The 16,478-nt window shown below is 33.7% G+C and overlaps 1 long non-coding RNA gene across 1 annotated transcript; it reads left to right on the forward strand.

Moving 5' to 3' along the window:
• Positions 1 to 1,325: 1,325 nt before the first annotated feature.
• LOC128951047 (uncharacterized) lies at positions 1,326 to 11,707 on the forward strand. Its single transcript, XR_008484419.1, has 3 exons — positions 1,326 to 1,394; positions 4,524 to 4,663; positions 7,499 to 11,707. It is a non-coding gene; the product is annotated as an uncharacterized LOC128951047 (long non-coding RNA).
• The last annotated feature ends 4,771 nt before the right edge of the window (positions 11,708 to 16,478 follow it).

Here is a 16,478-nt window from a genome sequence, read left to right on the forward strand (position 1 = left end):
TTTTCTGGATATTCCTTTCTTTTCATAGAGCCTAAACAACTTAAAGACCAACCATGATGCTTAGGAAAAGGTGATGAACTGAATGAACGGCTTAAAGAGGGGAAGTTAAAATAGTTCCATCTTCAAAACAAATTGCAGTCAGTAGCTATTTCAAACAGAGGGACAGAGGAGGTGAGGCTGTGGGCTAGAGCTAGAATCTTTTACTTTAGGTAGTGCATACAGATAGGGGCAAAACAAATGTTGGGGTAAATTTCAATGGTGGAGATGTGAATAGACTTTCAGACATATTTAGAGGAGTGACCTGGTACTATATATTTTTTTATCCTATTGAAAAGAAAAACTTCTGACCAAAATGCTGTTTGTATTTCATAGAACTGTGACCCACACCTGATCCAAACCACCAGTGTTTGGACTATATTTGAAGTTAAAACATAAGACATCATGTCAATTCTGGTACTAAAAAAGTGATTTGCTAATAGAAAAAGCCCATAATACTTGTTTATTGATCATGTATTGCTAGTTTTTAGTATTCTTTGAACCTGGTTTAATTAGAGTACCGTGTTACGTCTTACACAGCAGTTCAAATCAGTCACTTCCATTTCTATGTCTAGTGACTCTGAGAGACTTCTGTCATCACTAACAAGTTGTCCAGATACAGGGCTAAACATCAGATGGGGAATGGTTTCTTCTCAATTTTCTTCAATCTATAAGGAATAAAAATGTAAAAACCTACCTGATTTTTCTTGCATTTTGTACCAACTTAGTTTTACCACCTGCTTTACCTGTTGTTAATAAATGTATTTTACGTGACCCAAGTTTACCTCAGAGACATTTTTGCCAAACGTTTTAAATGTTGTAATGCATGGAGGGTAGATATTCTCTATTTAAGTGTCTCATGTCCTTAAACCAGGTCCTGCTGTAGTGAGTGTTTTGGAAGCAAGGGTGTGTTGTTTCTATAATGTCACTAAAAATATTTTCTATGCAAAAGCCGTGCCCTAGCTAATACTGATTCTCACTTACTAAAAGAGAAATTAAAAATAGAACACACTTTTATATTATTTTGCATAAGATGGAATGTGATTAGATTGTTGATCAACTGCAACATGCTACTCTCATCTTCATCTAAACAGCATGGAAAAGACTTTGGGCTAATGTAAATAAATCCATGTGGATTTATCTTATAAAGCTTCTAAGAGACAGTTGTATTAAAAGAACAAATAATAGCCTGACATGGCCTAAAATTATTTGCTATTTCTGTTCACACATTCATTGTAATTTCATTTTGTGCTGTGCATTACTTGAAACTTCTCTCTTCATTTTAATTACAGGAAAGAATAAACAATCCAGAAAAAGAGAATGAACTCTTGAACAAAAACTATGATAAGCTGCATAAGGTAAGTTAGGATTTCTGCATACAGAGAATTTGCTTCTGGTCCTTTTTAAATAGATCTTAATATACTGTGTGCTGTAATGTGTGTATATATATTTTGTACTTTTGCACACATGTAACTCTGCTCAGGCTGCTATTCATCATATGACTGAATATGGAAACTCTCAGGTGCTCTGCTGTATTTCATCAGCTCTGTTAAAAAACTTAACAGCTTAAAACTTTTTTTTTTTACTTAGGAGGTACAACAGTTGTATAATCACAAAATTTAGAGTTTTGTATGGAGAAGTTGGTCACTTGTCTCTCACTTTAGTTAACTGCTGGAGATTTCTCCAAAATTTGATCATGTCATAAATATTTCTGATGATGTTTTTGTTTATTCTCAATCATTTATTCAGAGAAATAATTCTTACTAATAAATCAACTTAACAATCTTGGCTTGAAATTTTCTGTTCTACTTACAAACATAATGGGATGATAAAAAGATATTTAACAAGAGAAATTGAAAATAAGCTTACATTATTGCAAATAATCTATACTATGGTGTTTCTTTCACTAAAATTATCTGTCTTTTCATATACTCTCATTTAAACCTTGATTCATCTTTCATCATTCCATGTTATTGCATAGATATCAATAAATTAGAAAGAGAAGGATTCTAAAGCCACCATTTAATGGTCGGTTTTTTTGGTTTCCTCTTTGAACAATGCAACTTTACTAGACCTTACCTGGACTAGCAGTAGATAGGCCAGTGTCCACAGGTGCCACTTAATTAATAATTCTCTTTCAACTTTTAAGTGGAGGCAAAGGTGCATAAACCCATTCTTTGCTAAAGTTATTTTTGGGACATTTATTTGATGTTGATGGGGATTTTGCCAAAGCCAAGACTGCAGAACTGGATTTGAAAAATTTGCAAAGACCAAGTATGAATTTGTCAGTTGACTCTTATTATTTAGTCAGTATTCAAGAAAACAACTCGTTTGTATAAAAGGTTTGGAGGAATTGTTTTCATATGACCTTGTAATGCAAATCTAGCAATGCTTAAACTCCCTCCAAAGGAAATGGTGCCAGATGTGGTTGACCATTATAGTTACACAGATGGCTTCAACTCCAGTGAAATACAGTAAATATGAAAGAAATTCCACATGAATTCAAGTAAATGTAATCTTAAAATTTGAAAGAAGAAAGCAACACACGTGGACTCAATTCAAACTGACATAAACATTAGCATTATATGGGTTCAGATACAACCTGTCTTCTAAAATGTTCTTCATTAAAACATCTAAATTCTTAACTACCATAATAATAATGCTTAATGATTTTTCTGCCAGCACAGTCTTCTAAAAACTGAACTAAGACCTGGCTGCATCCTTATGTGAAGTAATTGTACCTAAAGCTGATGAACTCACATATAACTGGGTGTTGTGGTCATTCAGACTTGAAAACATTTTCAGAAGTGTGGAAACTGACATTATTTCTTTTCTTTTGAAGAGAATTATGTTTTCCTTATGGAAGCAAATCAAACTCTAAGCAATTAGAGAACGCACTGTCTCTTCTGTACCTTTGCAATACTGTGGGGTGGTAGTGGATTCAGTGCATTATATTGCCTGTAGATTAGCTGCAAAATTATAGGAGAGTGATGCATGTATTACTGCAGGACTTAGAAGCTCTTCTTTAGTTCATGCATGCTATGAAAACAGTCACACTATGAAATGCTCTGTGCCTAGAGGACTGTGTACATAGGTTAGATATAGTATGAGAAAAAGACAAAACACAGGGATTTACAATGTTTTAATGAATAATACATATAGGAGTATAAACCCTCTATACTTTAGGGTTTGCAATTCATAATATTTTATGCTATAATATTTTATAATGTTATATAATTATATTTATATAATGCTATAATATTTTATTTCTTTAATCTTAAAGTCATTCTTCAAATATATGAGATATAAATGCACTCACAGGAACTCAGATCTATCAGCATGTAGAGTCTGTGCACCTATGTGGGCTGTCCTATGTGTTCTGCAGCATCTCTTCCTCCTGTCTTTGTGGTCAAGACTTGTTACATAGATCTCTTCTAGAGATAGGTGGATAAAAAAACTAGAGATCAGAAGATTTCTAATACATTGGTGTATGTAAAATATAAAGTTTTTTGGCTGGTGAGCTTCACCAAAGAGTTGAGGAACTGACTTTTTTTGTTTACAAAATCCTACAATTACTGTTTTTCATGGAGTACAAAAGTGAATAAACTAGTTTGTGCTTGGTGAAGATCAACATTTTTTTCAGTAAATAAGAATGCAAATATAGTAATATAAAGACTATACCACTGTGTCTAATTTATATGAAAACTCATTGCATAGCTTTGTCTTTTTGCCTACTGAGAATTACACTATAAATTATATCATTAACTTAATTTAGTTTTAATCTGAGTAACGCTTTTTGTTGTGGTTTCAACAGTTCTAGTTCTGTGTCCATGCAATCCTTATTGCACATAGATTGGTAGTTTACAAGTAAATAATGTGTTACAGGCAAAGAAGTTATTCTAATTTCTTGGCCCACCTCTGATTTTTTTCTTTAAAGTAGGAGAACGATTACTTTAAATGTGCTTCTTAATCAGTATCAGAATTGTTGTTTTACAGTATGAGAAAACTGTTGTCACTTTGTGGTCAACATTTTTCTTTGAACAGGCAACTGACTTTATGCTCTGCATGTTTCACAGATTTAAAAGAAATCAGGTGGATGATCCCAGTTCTCTACATTAAGAGGTTTTGTATGCGGAAAGAATGGTTTTGTTAGTTGTCAGTTGCTGAGGTTTGGACTTGTGGATTATTCTGGGATATGCATCTGAATTCCTTTTCTAGTCCCACAAATGTTGCATGCTGCCAACTTTTTGACTTTGGATCTCTAAATTAAGGCCAGTTCCTTTGCTCATCCCACAAACTCTTTCATGTTGTTTAACCGCAGCCTGAGAAAGGCGCCTTGGTTTCAACAGCAGCAGACCAGCATGTGTTTACTTAATTCCTAAGACATGATGACAGTGGTCTCTGTGCCACTAAAAGCTTTTTTCTTTATTATTTTCTGTTGAAGCTGATTTCTAAAAGTTTTTCACATGCCATATGTTTTATTACAGTGTCTTCTGTATGACCCATGAACAGCAATGGAAATCAAAGGAACAGCAAATGAAACTGCAAATTGCTAAACTAGAGATGGCTATCAAATCTGATTTAGCAGACAAAAATGCAATCCTTGACAAGATCAAAGTAGAAAGAGGTATTTTTCTGAAAAAAACCTAATATTTTCTCAAGATGTGAGGTCATACCTATGTTGAAGTTCAGGAATATTGCCCAGAAAAGTGTAGTTTCTATTGCTGGTGATTTCAAAGCTGCCTTTTAAGTGAACATTTTACAATATGCTAAGGTTATGACTAGCTATTAAGTACAAAAATTCACCAAATACAGATTATATGCTGAATGAGGCTCATATTTTTTCAGCTGCATTTATTCTTCTTCTGTTGGGTTAATACTTACTCTTTATTCAGTGTTCCTTCTCTCCTCTACATTGAAAGCTCTTACAGAAAAGAGGCCCATCTGACAGTTTCCCTCAAATTAAAAGGCACTATTCTATTTACTGTACAAAGTTACACAAAGTCTATACAGGTCTTTGGCAATGTTTAATTGTCTTTCAACTTCATTAATTCAGAAATTTTTAATATTTTCAGTATACACTGATTTACAATAGTACTTTTTTTTTTTAATCTACTGAAGAGATTATTTCATATGTGTCTTTCCCATGCTGTAGGGCAACTTCTCAGTGAATATTTAAGACTTTGCAATCTCTTTTTGTATCTCAACACTGTGTTATATATTGTGGCAATATATAAAGTTTACAAAAGGAGAACATAGACCAGAAGTAACCTAAATATTTTTAGATTTGATTATTCAAATGTGTATTTTTAAAAAAGTGTTTCTGTGAACAATTTAATGGAATTAACTTGTTGCAAATAATTCTTATGAGTATGGCTTCAGTTCATCATGTGCTTACTATTAAGATTCTGAGTAGCTTTATTGACATCTAATACTAAATTGAACATTTAAACAATTTTTTGACCACATCAAGTGTTAGCAAAATTTGCCTTAAGTGATGCTAATATAAATAAAGATACCTTAAGCTATATTAATATGAAGTTACAACATATTGGCAGTTGTTACTGATAGCTTGATTTTATAATGCTAAATTTAAAATAATATTTAGAGCATGAAAATATCAGGGGCTGTACTATTATTTGGTTAAGCTGAATTTGGAAAATTAGGCAACACTTTCCATGCTCTGTCCTTCTATGTTTAAGTGCAATCTTTTAAGTGCATGCCTAATGTTTAAGTGGCAATCTTTGCCTTCCCCAGATTGGCACTTCATAGCTTTTTGTACCCCTGACTGTGTCACCACACACCAACACTTTTAATTGTTATTAAGTTGCTGCAGCTTGCATAGATATTCTAATACCCTTCAAGCCCTGTGTATCTAGGATTTGATTACAGCTTTTTATCATTGCTACTGCAGAAGTAGTCACAGAATGATTCAGGTTGGAAGGGATAACAGGGGCATCATCTCACAGAATTGTAGAACACAGTGAGGAGTTGGAAGGCACCCACAAGGATCACCAAAGTCCAACTTCTGGCCCTGCACATTTTGCTCTTGTTTGGATGGAGTTTGTTTTGCCTTCCCTCTAAAAATTACCACTGTATGGCAGAGGGAAATAATGAATAAATGGAATGACTTTGGCATATAGCTAAATAGGTATTGTGAACAAGTGGTTTGGCCAATTAAAGGAATACTATCAAAGGTTTTGGCAAAAGCAGGGTTTAATATGAATTTGTGAAAACATGGCTTTACTGAGTTTGTTGGCAAGGCTCACTTACTACACAGATTTAAAGCATACGAAGGAAGATTGAATTAGAAACAATTTGGAAAGATTTGTATTAAATTCAGGAATGCAAAGTGGGTAAGTGTGCCAAGATATGGATGCAAAGATAAGGGTGCAAAAGAGTTTAGAGCACTTAATCACTGAGTATTTTAACATTTACCAAGCAATCTCATAGGGTTCACTAGAGTTATAACAATGACCTGGCTGTAGGTATGAGATGGTAACATTCATGCCATAATCCCTTCCCATACACAGATAAAGTGATGTGTGACCTATTTCCATGTGTGTACGGGTACCCATCAACCTAAGAGGTACCTACCATGGATTCAGTGAATAAATCACATCAAATCCCTTTGTGCTTCCCACCAGGCAGGGTTTAGACCTCAAAGACTCTGGAAATGTGTGGGTGGGGATCAGCCCAGGCTTTGCTGTCTGCCATGGTCCTTCCAGGGTGGCAGATGTGAGGGTGGGTGAGCCTGGGAGGTGCCCGTGCAGAGGGAGCTGCTGGCACTGAAGGTGCTGGCTGTGCTGCAGTTCTCCAGGAGAGCACAGCAGAGCCTCACATCTCTGGGGTTTTACATGATTGACTTCACTGAGTCATCACTGAGTTTCCATCCTGGACGCTACCCTGCAATTGTAAAGAATTGTACTCAAAGGGCACCAAGGGAGTAAGATTAACTCCGATTAACTTCTGTACTGAAGATATTTTACCTTAGAGAATGTTTGTATTATGTGACAAGGCTGATTCTTTTTTAAATTACATTAGTTTGCTTTTGAAACAGAAGATATTGTATAATTTATTTGTAAAATTGCTAACTGAATAAGATAGTAGTGGAGCAGGTTTTCTTGGGTTTCTTTTTTTTTTTTTAAACTGAGTCTTGTAGAGCTGAAAGAGCTGAAATATAAATGAATCTGGAAATCTAAGAGGCTGAATATATGTTGACAGGTAGCAAGTGATTATAATAGTTATGTTTTCACAAATATACATCGTTAGAGAATTTCTTTTTACTGTATCAATTATTTGTTACTGCAGTTGACAACTTCTCATTGTTTCCTGGGCTGCATAAGCAATGCCATTGTTTAAAGACTTTGCATATTGGCCATAACTCTTCAAGTTTTGAACTTTAGTAAGTTTTACTATTCAAGGGGTGTTATAAAGACTGTAAGTTTATCTTTTTATGTAGCATATGAGACAGGAGGTTAAACAAGAAAGGCTAGAAGATGATAAGGTGGAGATGGCTGAAGAAATTTAACAGGAGGCAGAAAAGCTCTCACATCTGTCAGAGGAGCAGTTAGCTGACCAAACATCAATTACTTCTGGAAATGAGAGAGAAATAACTGAAGGATTGGAACCAGAAGGTAGAATTCATCTTTATGAATAAGTAACTGTATTTTGTTAATAAATCTATGTCTCTTTCCATTTTCTTAAGCATTTCTTACTAGCAGTGGGAGCTGCCTTGTTATGAGAAGCTCCATGACAGAAATTATATTCTGGCGTACTTTATAGCTGAAGCTGGGTAGTGGATATGGTGGTGTTATTTTCTTCCCAAATGGAAACTGTATCATAATTGAATGCAAAAATCTGGTATCTGACCTAGATTCATAAAATATTAAGGGAAACCTGGCTTCTATTTTAAATGTCTTTATATTCTCCCTTAGAACTATGCTGTTCTAAAGACCATTTTAATGAATATGCTCCTTTTGTCTGCAGATAACAGCCAATGCTGCTATTGGAAATCCTTTCAGACAGAGAGAGAGGTAGTATGTCTTATCATATTCGTGACTTAAAGTTGTTAGAGGCAGATTTATTTAAAGATTATAAAAGGCAGGTCATCCTGTTCCACCTCTGAGCTTAAACTGTTTATCATTGAAGTAGACCAAGTCCACAATACCAAGTTTACAGTAAAAGCACAAACAGAATGCTAGAATTTCATGTTCATTTGTTTGCAGCTTCTGTGTAAGACTACATTAGAAAAATTGGGAAAAATATGATGTTGAATCCCTGGTGTGTTTATAAGTAATTTGCTTCAGAGGAGAAAAACCCAAAATGCTCTGAAATAATCCACCTGCATACAGAATTTTTTTTTTCTTTTAAAAAAGGATAAATATATCTTTATGTGTGCATGGTGTTAAACATAGTCAGAGGAAATCCACAAATTCAAGCCATAGTCCTGTATAAAGCTAACAGTTGTTCGTACCTCAATCCATCACGGGACTTCTATCATTCCAGTCCTCAACTTTCATCGGGGAAGCACTGCTTTTTTATTTTGACAAACCAGAAAAAAATGCATCTAAATACATTTAGATGACTATAAAGGTCATTGATTTGCAGGGTTAATCTTCTGCAAGGAAGAGAAGATTTGCCTGGCAGTTATTCTTCATTTGTTAGTAAAGCACCTATATTGTTGTCAGACTCCTCAGCAAAACTCTGATGGACTGCAGTAAAGGGGTTTAACCACATTGATTTTTCCAATGTTTTTCACATCAAGGTGATAGTCCTCTTGAAGCAATAAAATCTGACAGAAATGACTGTATTATTTCAAGTCCATTATCCAGTAATATTAAACAGCTGAGTCAGAATGTATATGGCAATTATTTGGCCAGACTAAAAAATATTTTAAACCTAATGCTGTCTAAGAGTAGCTTTGCTGTATCTACCATCAGTTTCCTGTAAAGTTATATATGTACAGTATCAAATCACTTCAGTGTACATCTTTTTCTATTATTATTTGTGGGCAAGTGCACTAATCATGTTCTCTTGATTTATGCTTAAAACCAGCAATTAATTACCACAAAGACATATATAAAAAATAAGACCACATTAATACAAATTTGGAAAATTTTCTTGGAACAGTGTTTCAGTAGAATAGTTCTGAAAAAAAAAATCATATTTTCTAATCTAAATTTGACTGAACAATGTTAAAAAATATAAAACTAGTAAGTAAAATTGATGACAGTGCTTCTAGCAGTTAATACTTCTCTGATCTGTCTCAGCCTTCTTTTAAAGGACCAGGGCTATACTGTTAGATCCTATCAGACTTCATGGTTTGTTATGTTCTGCAGTGTGATATCCTAGAGGTAGCTTGATTTTTTTTAAATGCTCTTTTCAAGGCTGTGAAACATCCTACAAAGCAACAAGAAGCAATTCTTTGTATGAGAAATGTAGCTGTTCTTTTGTAAAAGCTGTAGAAGAGGTTTTGAAATGCTATCACTCATGTATTCTTCAGAAAAATGCAGAGAGTACTTTTGAAGATGGAATTGCATTGTTTATATGTATAATTTTAGAAACAATTGACACCTGTAATTTTGAGAACTAAAATTAGTGCTACTCATCTCTATTAATTCCAAATATAATACACTTGTTTATAATTTTCTGGTCATGTATTTTATCACAGTCATTTAAGAGCTCTTCTGTGAGAACTTTGTGTAGATTTATTTCAGGTTCATCAATTTCTACCTTTCCCCATTGATCTGTTCTTGTGGTAACAAAAATGCATGTTCATGAAGGGTAGATGAAACAATAAAACCTCTGAACTATTAAGACAACAAGTATATTTGATACAGATTAGATTTTTAAAATATGCATTGGTTTATATGAATTCTTGGGTTAATTATGGAATACAGCATGTCAAAATTGTTACTGAATTTGTATTTTTTAAGATTAAAAATCACTGCCTTTTATCTTTTGAGATAAATATCCTGCTGGTAATCAAACAGTGTAAATAAAACTTGTGATTTTTGGAGATCGTTATGCTAATTATCCCCTAGATCTGAGTTATATGCCAAACTGTTTAAGCCATTTAAGATCACACTGAGGTTATTTTGCATGTTGCAAATTAGACAGTTCATGGTTATTTCTTAGATATGTTGATCACAAAGGGTATCTAACAGATTTTCCACTACTTAACTGTACCACTTGCTTCTTTCTCTTTTCTTCTTGTCTATGATGTATGATTAATCATAGATTACTTCATTTTGTTTCATTTCATTTACAACATTTATGAGCTTCACTTTGTCGGTATGAAATGCTTGTCCCCTTCTTTCCTTTCCAAAGTGGCATAATTAGTGTTAGCATCTTTTTTAACAGGCTACATAAAGTTTAGTGGCTGGATTAAATCAAGTCATTAACATAATGTGCTATACAATTTGCCCCTATCTCTTTTCGTTTCCAGTACATCAAAGTGCCACAGAGTGCCAGTGTAATTGGGCCTTGCTAGCTTGTCAGGTTCAGTCAGGCTGATGGCTGCTGCTTTTACTAAAAAGCTTCCAGGCATGATAATTAATAGAGAAAAGAAGTCTGAGAAATGTAAAAGTTTGGACAGTTCTCTATGAATATTTCATACATTTGAATAATCAGAAGTTAACATTATCAATTTGATGTATAATACATTGATTAAAAGCCTTGTTTCAGATCCTCAAAATAGACATCAAAACTGGGAATTTGCATTTTCTTTGGCATGGTCTTTATATTAAAAAAAAAAAATTAAAAAATCTTTTCTCTTCCATCCCCTCCTCCTTTACACTCCCACATCTACACCAAATCCATACAGGAAATTATATAGCATTCAGTTTTCACAATGAAATTTACTGCTGTCAACTTCCAAGTTGTCTTAAAATGTGCCATGAGGCAATTACTGGCAAACCCAATTTGTTTGGTAGTGGTTCTGGTTTTTGCTCTCTTTTTTTCTTGCAGATGCCACAAGTGCATTCTCTTGCTCTAACAGCAGTTTACTGATAGCAGCCATTATCTGTACCTGTAAATTAAGATATCAAGTTGTAACCAATTTTGACATGGAAATCTTTCTTAAACAGCAAAAAAGCCATACCAAGTGCTCATGGTTCTCCTGGTGAAGGGCACAAGCTTGTGCTAAGGCGAGAAGTTGTAAAGCTTCAAGGTTATGTATAGCAAATCAATAAAAACTATTCCTTTTACTATGGTTTTTTTTGGGTACAATTACTTGAATATTGAATTACTTGTATTTCCACCTATGTGCTAGCTGTATTCATTTAAAAAAGGAAATTATTTGGATATTGTATTGCAGTTTTAAATTTTGGCTGATACGATTCCTCTTTACACTTATTTTCTGCAGGACCTGAATGTCTTTAGTGTACTTCAGGGAGATTTTTGAGTGTTCAATTTTTTATTTCTCAACTTGGCTTGTTTTGTAGATTTAATCTGAATTTAGTGAATTTAGAGAATTAAATTTCAGGGTTTTAGTATTACCCTGTGTTACTGACCTGGCTCAATTCTACCATGCCAGAAATACTAATCCTTTGTGTTCTTCTACTCCTGTATAGAAGTAACCTCTGTTTCTTTGTGTTTTTCTTCTGTAAAAAATTGGGGAATTAAAAGTGCTGCACCGGCTTATTTAATAAAACAAGAAATAAAATCTGTGAAACGGAACCATCTTATCAGAGTATGATAGCAGCAACTTGTTAAACTTTGTAGTCAGTACTTTCAAAGACTGCTGATGGGTCTAAGATTAAAAAGAACCATTTGCCATTCTTCACCTTTGAGGTGGTTGTTTGCTGGGGGTCACTATAATCCAGAAACTAAAGTAAAAGTGAGTTTAAAGTATCCAGGAAATACCTAAGCTGTGTTTTGCAACTGATGGAGTGTGAGATGACAGAAGTTTGAGTAGACCCTGTGCTGAAATGATGGACTTACAACTTCTATCTACCACTTGTCAAATACACTTTGAAGTTGTAATTGAAAGCATTTACTGCAAGTCATTCTTTGAGATAGAAGAAATAAAAGAAGATGGAGAAATAATACCAAACACCAAACAGCAGCTTTTAAAATGATTGAAAACTACATAATCTTAAGTCACTGCCCATTATTTTTTTTAGGTAACATAAAACAAATTAGTCAGAATATGAAATTAAGTAGAAGGTTAGATTTAAGGCTGAATATCTTTTTTTTCCTCAAGGAATTTTCTGTCTTTCATGCCTTTTTAACTTAAGAATTATGCTTCCCTTTGAAATGAAAGGTAAGTTTATACAACATTTTAATTTCTTAATTATGTGACTGGTTGGTACCTGTGTACCTCACTGGCTTTGAGATTTGAACAAGTTGATGTTTGGTTTTTATTTTTTCTGATGGATCAATTGAAGATGAGTGATTAAACATTAAAAAAAGTGAAGTTTTCTCTTGGAGACAGTCTGCAGGAATAGGTGTACCTTCATTCAGGACAGTAACAATATTGCTTATGAAGTTTCCCCAGCTTCTTGGGGAGAAAATAAAATTCAGAATTATGCAAGTTTATATCTCACCAATGAAACAAGTTCAGATATATTTATATTTTTGTATTATCCATCCCTAGAAACAGTTTATCTTTAAAATTTGTTAGTTGTGGCTGTGCCATGGGCAAGGTGCAAAACTGAATCTTTAAAACCAATTCCACTTGAGGAGAAACCTTGATCAGTTTTATGTTTTTTCTTCAGAAAGGGTGTGAGGTGAGCTGAAGAGAAAGCAATGCAAGAAAGACTATGCAAGTGATCAAAAGTTCTGAGCAAAGTGCAAATATGACTTCATGATCAGAGATGTAGTTGTCATGGTTGTGGTGGGAAAGCACACTTCCCTCTAGAACCTTCTATTTTCAAAAATGTGTGGTGCTCTATACCTAATTAGAAATTGTCATTTTCGAAAGAAAAAGAGTGCATGGCTGGTACATTACAGATTTCATAGAGAGTCCGTACCTAATCATTGAATTGGCTCAAGCTGTACCAAGTACTTAATGCCCTTGAAGGTATTAAAGATTAATTTATGGTGGTCTGAAAATGATGAATTTGAACTCTCCACTAGGTAAAAAGGCCGCAACCAGAGTTCCCTTCATTGTCACAGATAGATCTTTATATTCAGTGTGTTCTTAGTTCCAGCAAGAGCTGAAGGGGTTGCATGGAGCCTTGTCTGGTGCTGATCTCAGGCATTACATTCTTCTCCTGGCACATGGCAGGACAGTGATGCTGGGAGAAGATTTTCTGTGCCTTTCCCCGCTTCAGTAGGGACCACAAGAGTTATTCAACAAGGAGAGAGAGATCTCTGCCCCAGGTCTTAGGGAGAGTGTGAAGTGTAGGCACTTCAATGAAATCCCATCAATGTGGAGAAGGAACAGGGAACAAGGAAACATTTCTGTATCCCTCTTCCTGTTCTCACATCTACACCAGTGTGGGGGAAAGGTAAAAACAGAACAGGTTATTGCTCACATGAAAAGTCACTACATACAGGACTAGAGTAATTTTTTAGCAATGCGTATTTTTATGTGGATATGATTCTGTGTTGCCCTGTTAATCATAATCACTTAATTATGTAATGTTTGTAGCTCTGTACACTGGAATTACTTGATGTTCCTGTAATAGCATTTTTTGTGGCTCTGTTCTGACATTGTTAATGAGATGATCACAGGAATTCAGTACTTGATAGAGGAAGAGGATTATTTCTCATTCAGTAATATATTTGTTAATCAATATTCATAGTGCTTGAAATACTGATAGCAAATGGATGATTACTTGTGATTGTTGGAGAATAGCTTACAGTTTATCTTATATGCTCTTTGCTTTAAATAGGAGTGAATAAGTGGACTCTGGAAATAAATATATAAAATGCCAAGAAGTAAAGCATGCAATTTTTTGAGCATTGGTAGATACAGGATTCAAGTTGATCTTACAGTTTAGAAGTTCCCTTTATTTTGAGTTTTTCAAGGCAATATATTTGTTAAAACTGTGGATGTAAAAAATAGGAGCATTGGTCCTTTCAACTCAGCTTTTCTGTGCAGAAAGCACAAACTTATTTTTTAAAGCACTTCTGTGGGATACTGTTGTTGAGTATTTGAGACAGTTGGAATCCTATTTTTCATATCAAAGTGTTAGCCTTTTATTGTAACCAAAAAGGAAATTAAAAAATGGAATATACAGCTGCTTGTGGATGGCAGTCAAGACTAATTACAGAATTAAATCAAAGGTTTTTAATCTTAGAAATCAGGAAGGTGAGAAAAGTTGAGATTTCGAATTTGGATGTAATGTCCAATGCATTTAGTACTTTCATTATCCCTAAAGATTTTGAAGGAGTTTGGTGATTCTTCCAAATCTTTGGGTAGCATTAATTACAAAGAGTCAGTATTAAATGGTAGAGGAAGCATTTTGACATAGACTAAGTATATTACCCATGTTTTGTTTTCCTCACCTGAAATGAAAGCACTGAACCAATTTCTTTGAGACATTTTTGAAAGTGTTTAATATTCTTCAATATCTGCCCATTCTCTGTGTTAGGTGAAATTTTGTATTATATTTTGTTTTAAATACTAAATGTAAAGACTGATTTTATTCCCATTAAATAGAATTATTTGTGGGCGGTAGTTGACAAACTATCCATTGTTCACTTGAACAGTTCCTAATAAATGAGAAAAGGCTTTAAAAAAAAGCAGCTTAGGAATAGATTAGGAATAGATTTAAATAACATATTTCACTCTGCATCATAGAAATATAAATGTTTGTTTAAAAATGAATTTATATAATATATTGGGTGTTATATATATATTCAGCATGGGTACATAATGTGAGTGGTTTTCTATTAATGATGAAATATGACATGTGAACTAATTCTGTTCTTAAGTTCTATATTTTTGTTTTGTAAATATCTTTTGTAATCAGCTTGTGTTCTGCTTTGTATATGTTGTATTCAAATCTAATATCAATAAAACTGGGACTCAAAATAGACTTGACTGTTAAGCTCCAAGATAATTTGTTATTTTTTCTTATAATTTTCTAATGGTATGGCTCAGTCATTTGCTTCAGTTTAAGTAAGAAATCAGAATACCCAAATTTACCCCATTAGCCTTGAAAAAGTGTAATATTCTTTGCCTAGTGTATGCAATTACAAGTGTTAAATATGTCAAACAAAATTTTAAGATATGTAAAAGGAACACTTTATAATAACGGATATTGTATTTGGACTTGATTCATAAGCTACTGTCTGTGTACAAACTAGTCTGACATAGCTGCTAAATACTTTGGGGTGAACAAAACCACTCAGCATATCCCTTTAAATACAGATGCTAATACATCTGTTCAGTGCAAGAAGAAAAGAGTTGTTTCTGAAGTAAAATTAGACAATAGAGCCAATTTCATTTTTTATGCATGTGAATGTAGAGTGCTTGAGGTTATTAGTTGAAACTGAGTAACCTTTCCAGGCTTTCATCTCTTTCTTTTCAAATTTGAATATGAAAAGCATATTCAAGTCAGAGACCATCACTTTAATGACATTTGGCAGTCATTTGATTTATTAGATTTTAGAAAAAAAAATTCCTTTTAAATATTTCATCATTCTATGCTAATCCCAGTAATATTGCCAGCTGAAGCCATGTACCTGTATTAGTGGAGACAGAATGGTGTGGAATTTTTTCTGTCATCCTAGTAAAATTTCCATGAATCTACTGAATAATAAAACAACCTTATTGAAATATTCAGATTTGGGTTTTTAGTTAAAGTGTCTTAGGATACATAATAAAAGGAAATGTCTTTTGAAAGGAGGGGGTAAAATTACTTCATCAAATATTGAAAGGACTTGACAGCAATGGAAATTGTTCTATATGATGGATATTTTTACAATAGGATACACCTGCTTTTCAGTTTGATTAATCATATAATTTGCTTGGGGAAATGTAAGCTATCTCCATAATGAATTAGAGTATTGACTTGCAGTTTGAACACTGAATCTAGAAAGCCAGTCTTCTGCATCTGATTAATACTTCAAGTGATTTAAGTTTAAAATCAAAAATTGTCAAAATATTTCCACATAGGGGAAATATTTTTAATAAAGATATGAACTTGAAAGAAATGAAAGAAGTAAAAAGAAATTTTTTTGACATTTCTGTACTCCAACATGTTGTGTTTGCTCTTTGAAGAATGTTTTCTTTGAATGCTCAGCTACATACTCCACTTTGGAAACCAGAGTGGCTTTTCTTTCTTTAAATTACATGGGGAAGTACTTGTGACTTTCTGTTGAGTCTGACATTCACACTTAAATACAGAAACCTTATTACAATTTATCTGTACACAATATCATTGACCTTGCTGAATAGTGTGAGACAATTTTACAAGGAAAAGAAAAAGGTCATTTTACTTAAAAGAGAATAAGAAAAGGTCTGATGAAGAATAGTTGAGTTT

The sequence above is a fragment of the Melozone crissalis genome, unplaced genomic scaffold, assembly GCF_028551555.1.
Source record: "Melozone crissalis strain CALT ecotype California unplaced genomic scaffold, PUWL_Pcris_2 ptg000007l_1, whole genome shotgun sequence".
In the NCBI taxonomy this organism is placed as follows: domain Eukaryota; kingdom Metazoa; phylum Chordata; class Aves; order Passeriformes; family Passerellidae; genus Melozone; species Melozone crissalis.